Source organism: Protopterus annectens, chromosome 9.part0 (genome assembly GCF_019279795.1).
Source record: "Protopterus annectens isolate FY-2018-M chromosome 9.part0, PAN1.0, whole genome shotgun sequence".
Taxonomy (NCBI): Eukaryota; Metazoa; Chordata; order Ceratodontiformes; family Protopteridae; genus Protopterus; species Protopterus annectens.
The window spans coordinates 422,690,280-422,704,217 of record NC_056743.1 but is presented as its reverse complement, the minus strand read 5'-3'; the positions used below and the strand labels follow the sequence as shown (position 1 = coordinate 422,704,217).

Here is a 13,938-nt window from a genome sequence, read left to right as displayed (position 1 = left end):
ATACAAAACACCAGTGGAGGAAATAAAGCTCAGTCTTTTCTTTGTAATTCGATTTAATATCAGAAACAACAAAAAATCACTCCAGCACCACAAAAACGGAAAATACGAGCTTCCAGGCACATTAACGCTTATGTCACACTTATTTTGCTTTTAGTACTTTTCTCAAGATGAGATGATACTAATTACAACAACTCTTCTACTTTATATATAATATTCAATTCAATCAATATTTTAGATTGTAATTAATTAAATTAATTATATTATCCTCAGTTTATATCAGTTTTTATTATTTAAAAAAAACATCAAAAAAATATATAAAAAAAAAAAAAATTGCATTTAAAACATTGATTAATCAAATTAAATATAATACTTTTAAATATTCAATCCATAACTCCATGTATAAAAACTACTTTAAATTCCTTTAAGGAATACCTTAAAATATATTGTATAATAGCACCATCTAGTGATAAAAAGAAATATGCTGTTCATTAAATTACTTAATAAAACTTTCACCCGTTTGTTTGACTAAATTAATTATTTTTTTTAAAAAAACTTTTCTTTTCTAAAATGTTAAATATTTCATGAATTAACAATCAAAGCTTAAAATCTTACTCACATTTCAAAAAATACTAATAATGATGAGGGAAACTTTAGTCTATTATATTCTATAGTGTCCTCCCAAGGTCCACCTCTGATATCTTTGGTACAACCTCCAACACAAAAATGAAAAACTGCCTCACTACATTTCCTTTTTATGTCTAAAGATCATTATTCATACAATTAACTTTAATGTCATAAATATGCTCGTATATTCTATTTCTTTTTTCCTCTCAGATTTGCCCGACATAAAATGCTTCAAACTTAAATAAACTATATACACTGTGTCCTTGGCACATATAAAAATGCATTGAGAGCAACTTCCACATTTAAATGTGCCAACTCTACCATTCCTCACCCTATTGCTCTTTGATTTAACCTCAAAAAAATTCTTGAGGCTTTTACCTTTTCTGTAAGTACATTTTAGAGGGTATTTAAACAGACAATTCAAGTCCGAAATTTCACCAAATTTTTGCCATTCATTCTCTAATAAATTTTTGATTACAATTGCGTCCCCACTATAATCCATTATAAAATTATTAAAACCATCAAACTGGTCATTTTTATTCATAACCACCTCATCCTCTATTTCCTTGATTAAACTGTAAGGGTAGGTAATTTTCAGGCTCACCGGTCAGCTTGAGTATTGGCTTTCTTATAAGGATGTACCACTGAGACTAATAAAACTACTAAATTTCTCTTTTTGATTGGATGAATGCGTCAGATGGAATTACAGTGATGACAGCAGGTTTATACAGGAAAATAATTTAGAAGTATTATTTAAAATAGTTATTTTTGAATCTGATATCCATTGGTATTTGAAGGGTAGCTTGTAGTGGCACCCCTTTTGGTAGAACAGATAAATATTGTGTCAGTAACATGATGACAAGATGGTTTGAGGCAGATTTTTTTGCTGAGCTCTTGAACAGATAAGCTGAAAGTCTTGAAATGCAGCAAGGTTGACAGAATCATCAAAGGCATAATGTACTGATGGAGTACTGAATGGAAAAGCACTGGCCTGGGTAGAGAACCTTCAATTCTTTGGGGGGGGGCACATCTGATCAAAATGCCTGGTAAGTGGATGAAAAAGTTTTATGAATAACTGTAATCCTAGTTGTGTAGGTTTCCCATCTCAGTCAGTTGTGCTGGGTGTTTTTTTCTTAACTTATAAATGTAACGTAACATTAAGACAAGCATGTGTTGTGTTTGAGAAGATTGTTTTTGTATTGCAAAGTTGCAGATTAGTTTGTCACACAATCCATTTATCTAATGAAGAATAGTTAATGAAGAAATTGAGCGATAGTTGGTTTCAACATGTGCAAACACAAGCTAAATTTTGATTCTGCTACTCTTAATGGAAAGCAAAGCTTCATTTCTGGTGCAGTGCTGGAGTTAAGAAATTGGTAGGAAGACTGAATGTAATGGTTCATGACTCGACGGTAACAGTAGTGTTAACATAGTAAGACACAGTAAATATACTAATGTTTTAAGTTGAAGTTACATTAAAACAGTTTGGCTAAATAGATGAGTGTGCTATCCTGTGTGACTGAGGGTACATTTTACACATTTGTATTGTGGAAATGCTGACAATAGCAATTGCAGGATTCGTGGTCTATCTGCCATGCTTTTAGTTCATGAGTCCTGCAGGAGAGAAGAAACAAGCTAATCTTGAGAGGTTTACTGAAGAGCCCCTTTGATGCTGCTATGGAGGGGACTCAGCCAGCAAAAAAATTGGACAAAGTCAAGCCTTCATCCTCTTCGGCTCCGAGTTCAGACCTGTCTAAGGACAGGGGCAAGCCACAAGCTAAGTTGGACCCAACTTTCGGTTCCGACAAGACATCTTCACCTACGGCTCCATCTATGTTTTCAGAGCCAGTAAGGTCCCATAAACGTTACAGATCTCCTGCCTTGGAACTGGTGTAGTCTGCTCCACAGTCTCCATTATTACATTGGTCATCCTGGAGCCTCTCGGATGATGATGTGGAGAGGGTGGTAAAGAGACTTCTTATGACACCAGCATTAGCCAAAATACTTTCGGGCCCATCCCAGACAGAAATGGTGCCAACAGCCCAAACACCTGTCTCGATTCCTCCTCCTACTCCTCTGAGTTCAGAGCCGGAGTGTATGGAAGTCGTAATGGTGGAACCATCGGTTCCAGTAACCTCCTGTGGTCTTTCGGTTGAGTCAGTGTACTGGGATGCATTCGGTTCCCAACCCTCCACCTCTTTGGTATCTCCACCTTTCGACGCACTATTGCACGTAGTGAGTAGGAAGGCTTGGAGCTCTCCAGACACGATGGAACCAGTTCCAGGGAGGCCTAATAAATTCATTGCAGCCCCTGAAGACAGGCTCTTATCTAAAGGTGTTCCCATTGATGTTATGGTGGTGGCAGCAGCCACCAAGAAAGAATTAGCGGAAACTTCTTCATCTGTCCATCCGCTGAATAAAGAGTCTTGTACGATGGACAGATACGGGAAGCGCATGTTTTCTTCTGTAACCTTTACACTCAGGTCACTGAACTATTTGTCCCACTTTACAAGGCTTCAAAGGGATCTCCTCAAGGAGTGGAGATACCTTACAAGATCCTACAGCTGTGGGAGCCTAGGACAAGGCAGCTTCTCAGCTTGTGACCTTGACATCAGTGGTTAACTCCTCCATGTGGCTCATTTCTTTTGTAGCTGATGGGGCGAGCAGGGCAGCAGGCACATGGGTACCCTTACGCAGACACTCCTGGATGCACCTTTGTCATTTTGCGGAGCCCTTCAAGTCTTCCTTTACCAATGCCCCCTTTGACAGCTCATCCCTGTTCGGACCTCAGGTAAAATAAACTCTTACCAGGTGTGAACAGGATGGCACAACTCTGTCTGCCATGGGAATACATTTTTCTGCCTATCCTAAAGGCCAGAAGAGTGGGAAAATGTGGTTCCGGAAATCCCAGGGAGCTTCGCCTGACACACGTGGAGATTTTTCCCCCAGGGGCAGAGGTGGAAATAATGTAAGACACTGACCTCGCGTTGGGGGGGTCTGCAGAATCAGGGTGAGATACCTTCTCTGGTAAGGCCCTTCCAGCGCTCCTGAAGGGAGGCCCGACTGTCCGACTCCGGAGACAGTTGGGGGGGAGATTATCCTTGTACCCAAAAGCCTGGCAGACAATCACAGAAGATACATGGGTACTATCCATAATATCCGGAGGTTACAATATCCCCTTCTCCCAACTTCCCCTGTCAAAAAGACAATACTCTATCCCAGATGTTCCACCCAGTAATAGGGATCAAGCAAACCTAGAGGTTCAAAAGTTGCTAAGAAAAAGGGTCATCCAGGAAGTCCCTGCAGACCAAATCGTATCCAGAACTTAAGAAAACAGGGGACTGGAGACCCATTTTGGATCTCAGCAGACTGAACAAGTCAGTCAAGAAAACAAAGTTCCGGATGGTATCACTGCAGTCCATTCTTCCCTTTCTGGGACAGGACAATTGGATGTGCTCTATCGATCTCCAGGATGCGTACTACCACATAAAAATGGACAGATGGTCAAGGAGATACCTATGCTTCCCGCTATGAGTCAGTCACTATCAGTTCAGAGCTCTGCCCTTTGGTCTTACCACAACCCCCAGGGTGTTCATCAAATGCATGGCAGTAGTTGTGGCTCACCTGAGGCGTCAAGGATTCCGGGTGTTTCCATATCTAGATGACTGGCTCCTTACTGCCACCACCGAGCATCAACTAATCAGAGCAAGGAAATCCACAATCCACTCTTGTTCTCAACTTGGGATCACAATAAACTATGAAAAATCTGCCTTGTTGCCTTGTCAATATATTACCTTTATCGGGCAGATTTAGACACAAGGGCCATGATAGCAAAGCTGCCTCAAGAAAGAGTATTAACAATCCATCGCCAAGTTGTCATGCTGTTCAAACAAAAGAGAATTCAAGCAAGATTTGTCCTCAAGGTCTTGGGTTCTATGGTGGCGGCAACCACTCTGGTCCCTATGGCTCGCTTCCACATGAGAGTTCTACAGTGGCTTCTATTTGCACAATGGTCATTCCAGGATTTACCCATGTCACATCAGATTCTGATCATAGAATACTGCAAAAGGCATCTAGAGTGTTGGCTTCACTCCCCTATGGTGACAATAGGCAGGCCGTTTCTACCCCCCCAACCGGTAGCCAAAGTGACCATGGACGCTTCCCAGATAGGATGGGTGGGGGGCATTATCTGGGACAGACTGTTCAAGGGACTTGGCAGGAACACGAGTACTACTTGCACATCAATGCCCTGGAGATAAGAGCGGTGCTCCTGGCGTTGCAAGCACTTCAGGGCTGTCTACCTACAGGGACTATAGCAATCCAGATGGGACAATATGTTGGTAGTATGGTACATCAACAAACAGGGTGGAACCAGGTCTTACCCCTTGTTTCGAGAGGCTCTATGAGTTTGGCGATGGGCGATGTCTTCCCAATGCTTTCTGGTTGCAATGCACATCCCGGGGAAATCCAACGTGATAGCGGACAAGCTCAGCCAGGCTATCCTGATGCCCCATGAGTGGTCCCTGAACAGGAAGTTGCGGACTTGATTTTTCACAAATGAGGCCAGCCATGCTATGATCTGTTTGCCACCCCCCTCAACAACAAATGCAGCAGCTACTTTGCCCTAGTCCCACCACCGGGACAGTCAGCCAGGGAAGCACTTGTTTACGATTGGCCCCCGGGACTACTTTACACCTTTACACCTGATCCCCAAGGTTCTTCACAAAGCACAGTCATTGGGTTGCAAATTAATCCTCATTGCCCCTTACAGGGCTCGTCAAATATAGTTCCCATTCCTTTGGCCTCACCTGCAAGGAGAGCCTTGGATCCTGGACCCCGTGCCAGCTCTTTTGAGGCATCAGTCGGGGGCTCACCATCCTTCGATTCAAACTCTCAAGCTCACAGCTTGGTTTCTCCACTTCTGGGCTTAGCCAGGCTTCCTGATGTTTCTCCAGCAGTTCAACGCATTTTGATTTCCTCCCATAAGCCCACTACTAGGAGACTTTATGCTAGTAAATGGAAGAGGTTCTCTTGTTGGGCAGGCAAAAATCAGGTTGATCCCTTTACTGCTCCCATTTTTAAGATTCTTGAATTTCTTGCTGAAATCTTTGACCAAGGCGCAGCTGCAGCTACTATCCCAGTTCAGTTTGCTGCGATTTCTAATTTCCATATGGGAGAAATGGGTTCCAATATCATGTCCCATAGGTTATGCAAGGCATTCCTAAGCGGTACTACCCTATTAAGACCTCCGATAAGAGACCCTCCCCCCAGGAATCTAAATTTAGTTTTAGACACTCTGATTCTTCCTGTCTTCGAACCATCTGCTTCTTGTCCGCTCAAATTTCTGACTTGGAAGACCATTTTCTTGGTTGCAATTACCTCAGCTAGAAGGGTTTCAGAATTACAGGCCTTATCTATTTGTCCCCCATACTTGATTTTCCATAAAGATCGTGTTTCTCTCAGAACCAACCCCCCCTTCTTACCCAAGGTATGTTCTGATTACAATTTGAATCAATCCATAGAGCTTCCTGTGTTCTTCCCCAATCATGGCAAGAAGGCAGAGTATAAGCTTCATCAATTGGACGGTCATAGAGAGTTACATTTCTATTTACACAGGACCAAGGACTTTAGAAAATCTGACCATTTCATATCCTTTGCTGACAATAGAAGAGGTTGTGCAGTCTCAAAGGTGACTTTATCAAAGTGGCTTTCAGACACTATAAAACATGTCTACGAGTTGCGTAAACAAAAACTTCCAGGGAAAATTAAAGGGCACTCAACAAGAGCCTTGTCTAACTCTATTGCCTTTCAAGCCAGATTGCCTTTGGATTTGATCTGTGCAGCAGCTACTTTTGCTAATCCTCATATCTTTATCACTCATTACAAAGTAGATGTGGCCTCCTGGAACAGGGCATCCTTTGGTTCCACGGTCCTGAAGAGTGATTTTCCAGTGAGCCACCCAAGAATCAGGTGCTGGGGACGCTGTCCCGAACAGCAAGAACAAAGGCGAGATATGGACAATATAACATAAAGAAGTTATGTACTCATCATAAAGTTCCATGTTTGTTGTCCTTGATCTCGCCTTCTTTCTTGCGTCCCCCCTCCTTCCCTCTTCCTGTGGGATTGAGAGAAATCCCTTGTTTTATTGGTTATACTGGCTGGGATTCCTTTATACCATACTTTATGGTTAGTCTCAGTCTACTACTATTACTATTGTGGAGGGGTCACACCTTTATATGTAGGTGTCATCGGATATGTAGAGTAGAGTATATCTTTTGTCTGTTTATATAGTCTAGTGTTGGGTTATCACAAACAAGATGTGGGTAACTACTGCTAAGCATGCTGGGACAGGGGCTAGCCTCGAGCCAGTAAAAGCTCTCAAGCTATAGTATACGGCTGATTCGGAGCGGAGGATGGGTTCTGAACCCAAACAGCAAGAAGGAAGGTGAGATCAAGGGCAAGAAACATGGAACGTTATGGTGAGTACATAACTTTTTAGTTACTTGATATCTGTTTTGATCTCTCTATAATTTTAGCAATTTGTAATAATTTGTTATTTGGATAAATTAGAGTCCTACTGTATTTTAACTTGAATTTGTCAGGTCTAAAATTAATGTATCAATCTGTGGTAGGATGTTATAAGTCTTGTGTTGCAAAGAACAAAATACAGGGGTTTAGTAGATGATTTTTCAAGAATTTAATGGTTGCATTTTTAACATAATGTAATGGGTGCTTGAAATGTAGTTGTGGCTATTTAAGGCAAGACATTTGGGGTATTCTCATCTTTAACCTGATCTCTAGTTAGGTTTAATATAGTTATAAGAATAGGCTGTACAAAAGGGGGAGTAAAGTTTATTGGAAGTTTTCACTTCCAGGTAACTAATGTAGGTGGTGTTTAAAGATTAACACTAACTAGATGGCAGAGAAAGGAGAACAGAATGTTTTTTTTTCTTGTTTATTTCCCATACTCCCATTTATACCATTGTAATAGATGAGTAAGACCTTGTGATCCATCCAACTGCTGTGAAAATATTCCCACATGTCATACTGCAGTATATGCAGTTATCCAATTTGTACTGCATACAGGTTTTGGAGCAGACTTTACAAAATAAAAATCTAGACATCTTAATAAAAATCTTAAGGGAAGTTCTGTTATGGGGATGCTTCAATTGCATTTTGGAGAAATAACTTGCAAGTGCATTTATAGATCCTAGAATCACCGCTTTGATCAAAGCATTAAAAAATATTTAGTTTGAGACTAGGTTCCATTCTCGGCTGGAGCGCCTTCTGTGTGGAGTCTGCATGTCCTCCCTGCGGTCGAGTGGCATTTGAAAGACATGCGTGAATGGGCGTGCCTTTGTTGAAGGCTGGGTGTCGGGCTGGCACCTCGGCACCATAAAAATCGACTGCCAATCATTAGTGGACCAGAGTTCCGCAGTGGCGACCCCTAACGGGGAAAAGCCGAAAGAAAACAACAACTGAAAAGAGTGCAGAACGTAAATATTTAAATTTCACATAATGTTTTCATGTTTCTCAATAAAGTCACATAGATTTCTGGTGTTTAAGGAAAGTACAGTTTTGTACCTACCATAAATGTAGATGTCCGATAGGTATGCATCTGCAGTCATAACATATGGGTGGGTTGTCCCTCAGGCAGCCCCCTTGTCGACCATTCCAAAGTCTGGGTCTGGCCTCGGCTGATCTGAGTCTTTTCTCCCCGGCGTCCAGAGCTTGGGGGTATAAGCATCAGCCCGCCATTTATTTTCTGTGTTCTTGCCATGCCCGGTGCCCAGGGGCGCCTCTAGGAAGCAAAAATTAGTAAAATGTAATTAAATTCCAAACAGTACAATATATATATATATATATATATATATATATATATATATATATATATATATATATACATATACAAATAAACCAAAATACTGAGATAGATTCCCTGAAAGGGTAGCAGAGAGGGTAAGCACTGGGAAGGGAGGTGAGGGGAATGGAGGTGACATCTACAGCAGATGACACCATATACGGCTACATTTTATGGTATACTAACAGGATTGCAGTCATAACATTAGCCTAGCAACATAGGTAGCCTATACTAGGAGGGAGGAAATTACCTAAGAACTAGGAGGGAGGCAAAGATCTAGAAAATTGCAGTTAAGATCCTGTAAAACTGCAGTTGCAAAACCTGCTCAGATTGGAGCATAAGGTAAATGTATGTACGGCTTCCAAATGTCATGAAAAATGCCTAAGTAGCAGCTTCTAAAGCCACCTGGGTGTGGCTGTCTGTAATGTGGGAGGCCTGGTATTGTGAGGGCTGAACTGTCTTCAACTAAAATTTAGTCCAAAACCAAGTAGCAAATCCATTTTTTGAAATTTTTTGCCTAAAATTGCTTTTCATGGCATTCCAGTTGCATTTTACTCTGGTTTCCCGTTACTGGTTTGGTTTTCAGTTTCTGTCTGTGTTGTGTAGTTTTTAATTGTGTACATCCAAGGTGTGCAATAGCTTTGGGTGTGCGTTGGTAACAAATGAGTGTGTTGGTTCAAGGATACCCTGGATACCACCTTTGGGATACCACCTTTTAGGGAAAGACAGACGACCTCGTGGACAATGAAACCCAAGGAAAGAAAAGGTTGCCATTAGTGCCCTGCCTGTAGGGTGCTCTTCTTGCTGAAGTGATTGCCAGAAGAAAGGCTTTTTGCAAGATAAGAACTGTAGTAAAAGCTAATGCTGATAAGGAAAGGGGTTAGTGTTAATTAATGTTGCTAGTTCAAGGGGTCTATTTGTTAAGCAGAGGGGGTAGGTTGGAGTTTTACATTTTGATCCTCTAAAATTGTCTACTATTTTGTGAGAGAAGATAGGAATTGTCCATGTTGTACTCTGCTGAAAAGAGAGGAGAGTCTTCTTAATGGAAGAATAGGACGCATGCCATTGTGAAACAGTTCTGCTAAAATAGTCTTCTAGTGTGCTTTATAAACAGTCCATTGTGTTCTGTACCCTGCTATGTATGATCTAAAATGTGCTATCTTCGCTAGTATGCTTTCCAGATTGAGATGTCTGCCAGGAGAGCAGGGATGTTTTTCCCTGTACCCTCTGAGATACAGCAGGATAATGTTGTTTTAAACAATTTTAAAGACAGTTTGGTTGCAGTTTGGAACAGTTTGGTTTGTGGTTATTCTGCTAGGAAGTGCAGGCCCTAGGGTTGAGAGGCGTTAGGCGAAATTCCTGAAGCCTGCAAATGTGCAATTACTGATGCCAGGCATTTTTAGCCATACTCTGGGCGCGGCCAAGCCAAAGGGCAATGCTGAGATTGATAATAATGCTCTGCATGCATCAAGAAATCTGAGGTGTCTTCTCTGGTATAATGGGTGCAGGTAGTATGCCTCCTTGAGATCTGGAGTCCCTGGTCACGCAACAAAAAAACTTGGTGTTTTGAAAGAAGCTGGCTGTAGGGTCAGCATTTTGAATTTTTGCAATGAGATATATGTTTAGTGTTGACAAGTCGAAATGAGGCGCCTCCATTCTTTTCTTGGTACAAGGGGGGCGGTCATAGAGTAAAATCTTTTGCTTGCATCATGGGGAGTAAATTGTTGATTTGTCCTTTTTAATGCAAAGTTGTTGTTTTCTTTGTTAAAATGCATTTTTGATTTTTAGAAATAAAGCAGTCCCTAGGGTGCTTAGGCGGAATCAGTGTCAAGCCATTGGAATCAGAGTCCAAGTCATTGGTTTTGTCCTAGAAGTGGTTGTGTGCTGCGTTGAGCGGCTACTCTTGACGTTGGCAGGCTGCCAGCCATTGGCCCTCCTGTGCCTGATTGACCTTCCTCTGCCCTCTGCCTCTTGGGTTCCTGCTTCTGCCCCTCTGTGCCTAGAGGAAAAGACCGAATTTGAACCAGCAGAAAATCCTTTACTGTCGAGGTTGAAAGCGAAGGACATCTAATATCCCACTCTGACAGATTTATGGTTATTTCATATCCATTATCAGACCAGAATGTTTTGCATTTAGTCTGACCATAAACTACAAACAAGAATTTATAATATAAATAATAACATCAGACATGACAAAATTTAAAGAATGGATAAATTAATAAGTATGAAAAATTAAAAGGATTTGTTAATAATTGATAAAGAGGAAGTTTGTGAAATGAAGGTTATATACTTAACCACAACACTGGATCCTTTTCATCCTAGTTCATCCAATACAACTACTGGAATCAGAGCAACTTGTTGGATGTAATATGGCCACTTGCCAGTGCTCCCTGCCTCTTACGCCTTTAATTTCTTCCTTCCCAAAAATGCCTTGGGCCCTTCCTAGTTTCAGATCGAGTATGCCAAGTACAGAAAATAACCAAAGGCTGTACATCTGTGATATGCAGCAACAACAAGGAGGAGTGAGGTCTGACTCTTGCACTTTTGGTACAGTATCGTATCAGATGTCTAGGATGAAACAGATCCAGAGTTATGGTAAGAAGAAAACTTCCATTTCCTATATCATCTATTTGCTTAACCTAACTACTGGGCAGAATCTCAGCCTACCTTCTTTTTGGTGGCATCATGACAGGATACCTTTCAGAAGTGAGGCTGCAGAGGAAGCTCTTGATCTGGATATCATATCTAATTAATAATGCTTAGCAAAGGTATGTAATTATGATCATGCTGCTGCAGCACAGACTCCTTCCATCAAGGAATTTCTGAAACATGCAGTGGCTGGTGTAATGGAATTAACATTTGGCTTAGAAGGAAGGTTGCTATTTGTTTGAGTAAATAAACAAAGGTAAAGCAATCAAATAACCATCAAAACAAGGTTTGCTTAGAAATCTTTCTCCCCCCATCCTGCTTTGAGGGAATGAAATGAATAACTGGGAGTCTTTCTTAAATGTAATGGTTCTGTAAAGATAGAACCTCAGTTGTTTATGAACATCCAGTGCGTGCAACAGATATTCTTCTCTATTTGAATAATTGAGAAAGAAAACCAGTAGATTAATCAGTTAGTTCAAATTAGACTCTGTTGCTATCTTCTGTTTAAAAGAAAGGTTTGTTCTTAAAGTAACCATATCTTTATGGAAAATTAAATAAAGTGACATAGATGACAATGCATGGAGTTCAGGTATTATTCTGGCAGAACTAGTAGCAACCACAAATAAGGATTTTCATGATAGAAATTTCAAATCCTCTAAAGAGGGTGGTTAAGATGGAGGTCTTGTTAGAACCTCAAGTACAAAACTGAGATCCCAAGGATCATGGATCCTTGATAGGAGGATACAAGAGAAACAGTCCTTTAAGGAAGGCTTTATGAGAGGCTAATTAATGACTTTAGGAACCATGTTTTAAACTAGAAATGGATGCCAATTACACTTTTATGTTAGAATAGCTAGAGACACCCTCATAAAGAGCAGAGAGAGAGAAAGCATGGGAGTTGGGATAGGGAATCAGCAAAAGGCTCCATATTCTTATTAATAGCCCAAAAGTAACATTTCTTCCATTTACCATTTTAGAACTTATGAGCAGATGACATCTTGGAAGCTGACATGATATGAATTACTGTCTTGGAAAATGAAGGGTCCTTGGCCATTATTGGAATTGGAGATACCATGTGGTAAGCCTAAGGTTGTGAAGACCCAGGTGAAGCTGCCTGGAGGGATGAGAAAGAAAATCAGGATCTGGGTGTAGGAGCCAGGGAGCTTTCTTTAGGTGAGGCCTGAAAAAGGACAGCCAGATTTGCCTGGGCCACAGGTGGGCAATGAGATTCACTGTTGATTTGCAAGTCAAAGCTTTCTGAAGGGATTTGGAAATAAGGAGAAAAGGCATACAGAAAACCAGGGGGGCCACTAACAGACTAGAACATGTGACTGCCTCTCTGGGAGTATCACAGCAAAGTAGCTGCTGCATTTGCTGTTGGTGGGGGAGGCAAAGAAATTGCAGCAAGGCTGGCCCTGATGACCTGAAAATCTGCTGAACTCTGAACAATTGAGGGGCCACTTATGAGACATAAGAATAGATCTGATATTGTTACTCCTCGTTCATTCCTTAAATATGGGTATCGGTTCCGAGCTCAGAACCGAGCCGACCATTTTCCAAGCTGGTGTCAGTTTCAAACTCTTGAGCTAAACTCTTACCCACAATTCCCCTCTCCCTGTTACCTCAGATTTCATTTGCCGCATTGCCATCCGGTCATGTCAAGCTACTTCTCTTGAGCTAAGTACAGTCAATTGTTGTTTAATTGCTTTACAAATTACTTTTCTGTCAGAAAAGTTGATATTTTATTGTCTCTTGCCCTATCGCATCTAGCGTTCATAATTTCCTCTGGTTCTTTTTTTCTGTCCTTTACTTACCCTTTTTACAGTGAGGTAATTTCTTCTTAGCATCGTTGGTAATCCCTTTCCTTTTCTCTTTCATACCTTCAGGTACTCTCTTGTACCATTGTTGGTACTTTTCTATTTATTAATATGGCAGATAAAAAGGGTAGTCCGGGGTTTAAGCGGTTTTCTGATTGTGGACACAAACTGCCTACTTCTGATGCACACTCTTTGTGTTTATTGTTTGGAAGCTTCCCATTTATCTCTTGAACCACCTTGTAATATATATGAAAATTTTTCTAATAGAACTTTATTAGAAAGGAAAAAATAAACTGTTACTGAAGGGACTTCTAAAATTTCCCTTTTCAGAGGCTATTTCTGGGCCAGAGGTCTCAACCCCTCCTAAAGCCCATAAGAAAATAGATGTTTCTACTAAAGCTAAATCCTTGCCTTCATCCCCGGCTGGGGACTCTCACCAACCAAAATCTAAAAAGGCTAAACTTTCGGCTACAGAGCTCTCTGTCACCCCCAGTGCTTTTGGTGCCCAGACCTTCGGCACCGAGGCCTTTGGTTCCACTAGAGATTTTGGCTCCGTCCTTTCCTGCAGCCTTCTACACATAAGCACCAAGGGGCTCCTCGGTTCAGATCTTTACCATTGTATCGGCACCGACCGTCCAGTTGGCGCAGACCTTGGCCGCGTCGTCTCAGAGATCTTCCTCAGAACCGAGGCCTTTATTAATGACTCCAGTTTTGTCGGTTCCAGTTTTGGCACCGGCAACCACTTTGGCACCGATCCCTGTGTCTGTGGAGACAGTCACATCAGCACTGATGATTTCTTCGGTGCAGACTGCAGTAGTTCATTCTTTCTCAGCACCGTTGTCCTCGGTGCGATCAGATGAGATGGGCACCGAGTCTGCCTCCTTTGTGGACAGGCCTGTTTCTCCCTCAGTCTCTGTGAGGTCCACTAGAAGTCTTTCTGAACATGATGTGTTGGGTCTTGTGGACCAGACATTCTTGGCCAGAGGA

The 13,938-nt window shown here is 41.4% G+C and overlaps 1 protein-coding gene across 1 annotated transcript in view; it reads left to right on the top strand.

The window, feature by feature from the left end:
* The window catches only part of LOC122811247 (cGMP-dependent protein kinase 1-like), a 4,027,247-nt gene that overhangs the window by 2,779,820 nt on the left and 1,233,489 nt on the right, over nucleotides 1-13,938 (top strand). The gene's annotated exons all lie outside the window — the stretch shown is intronic.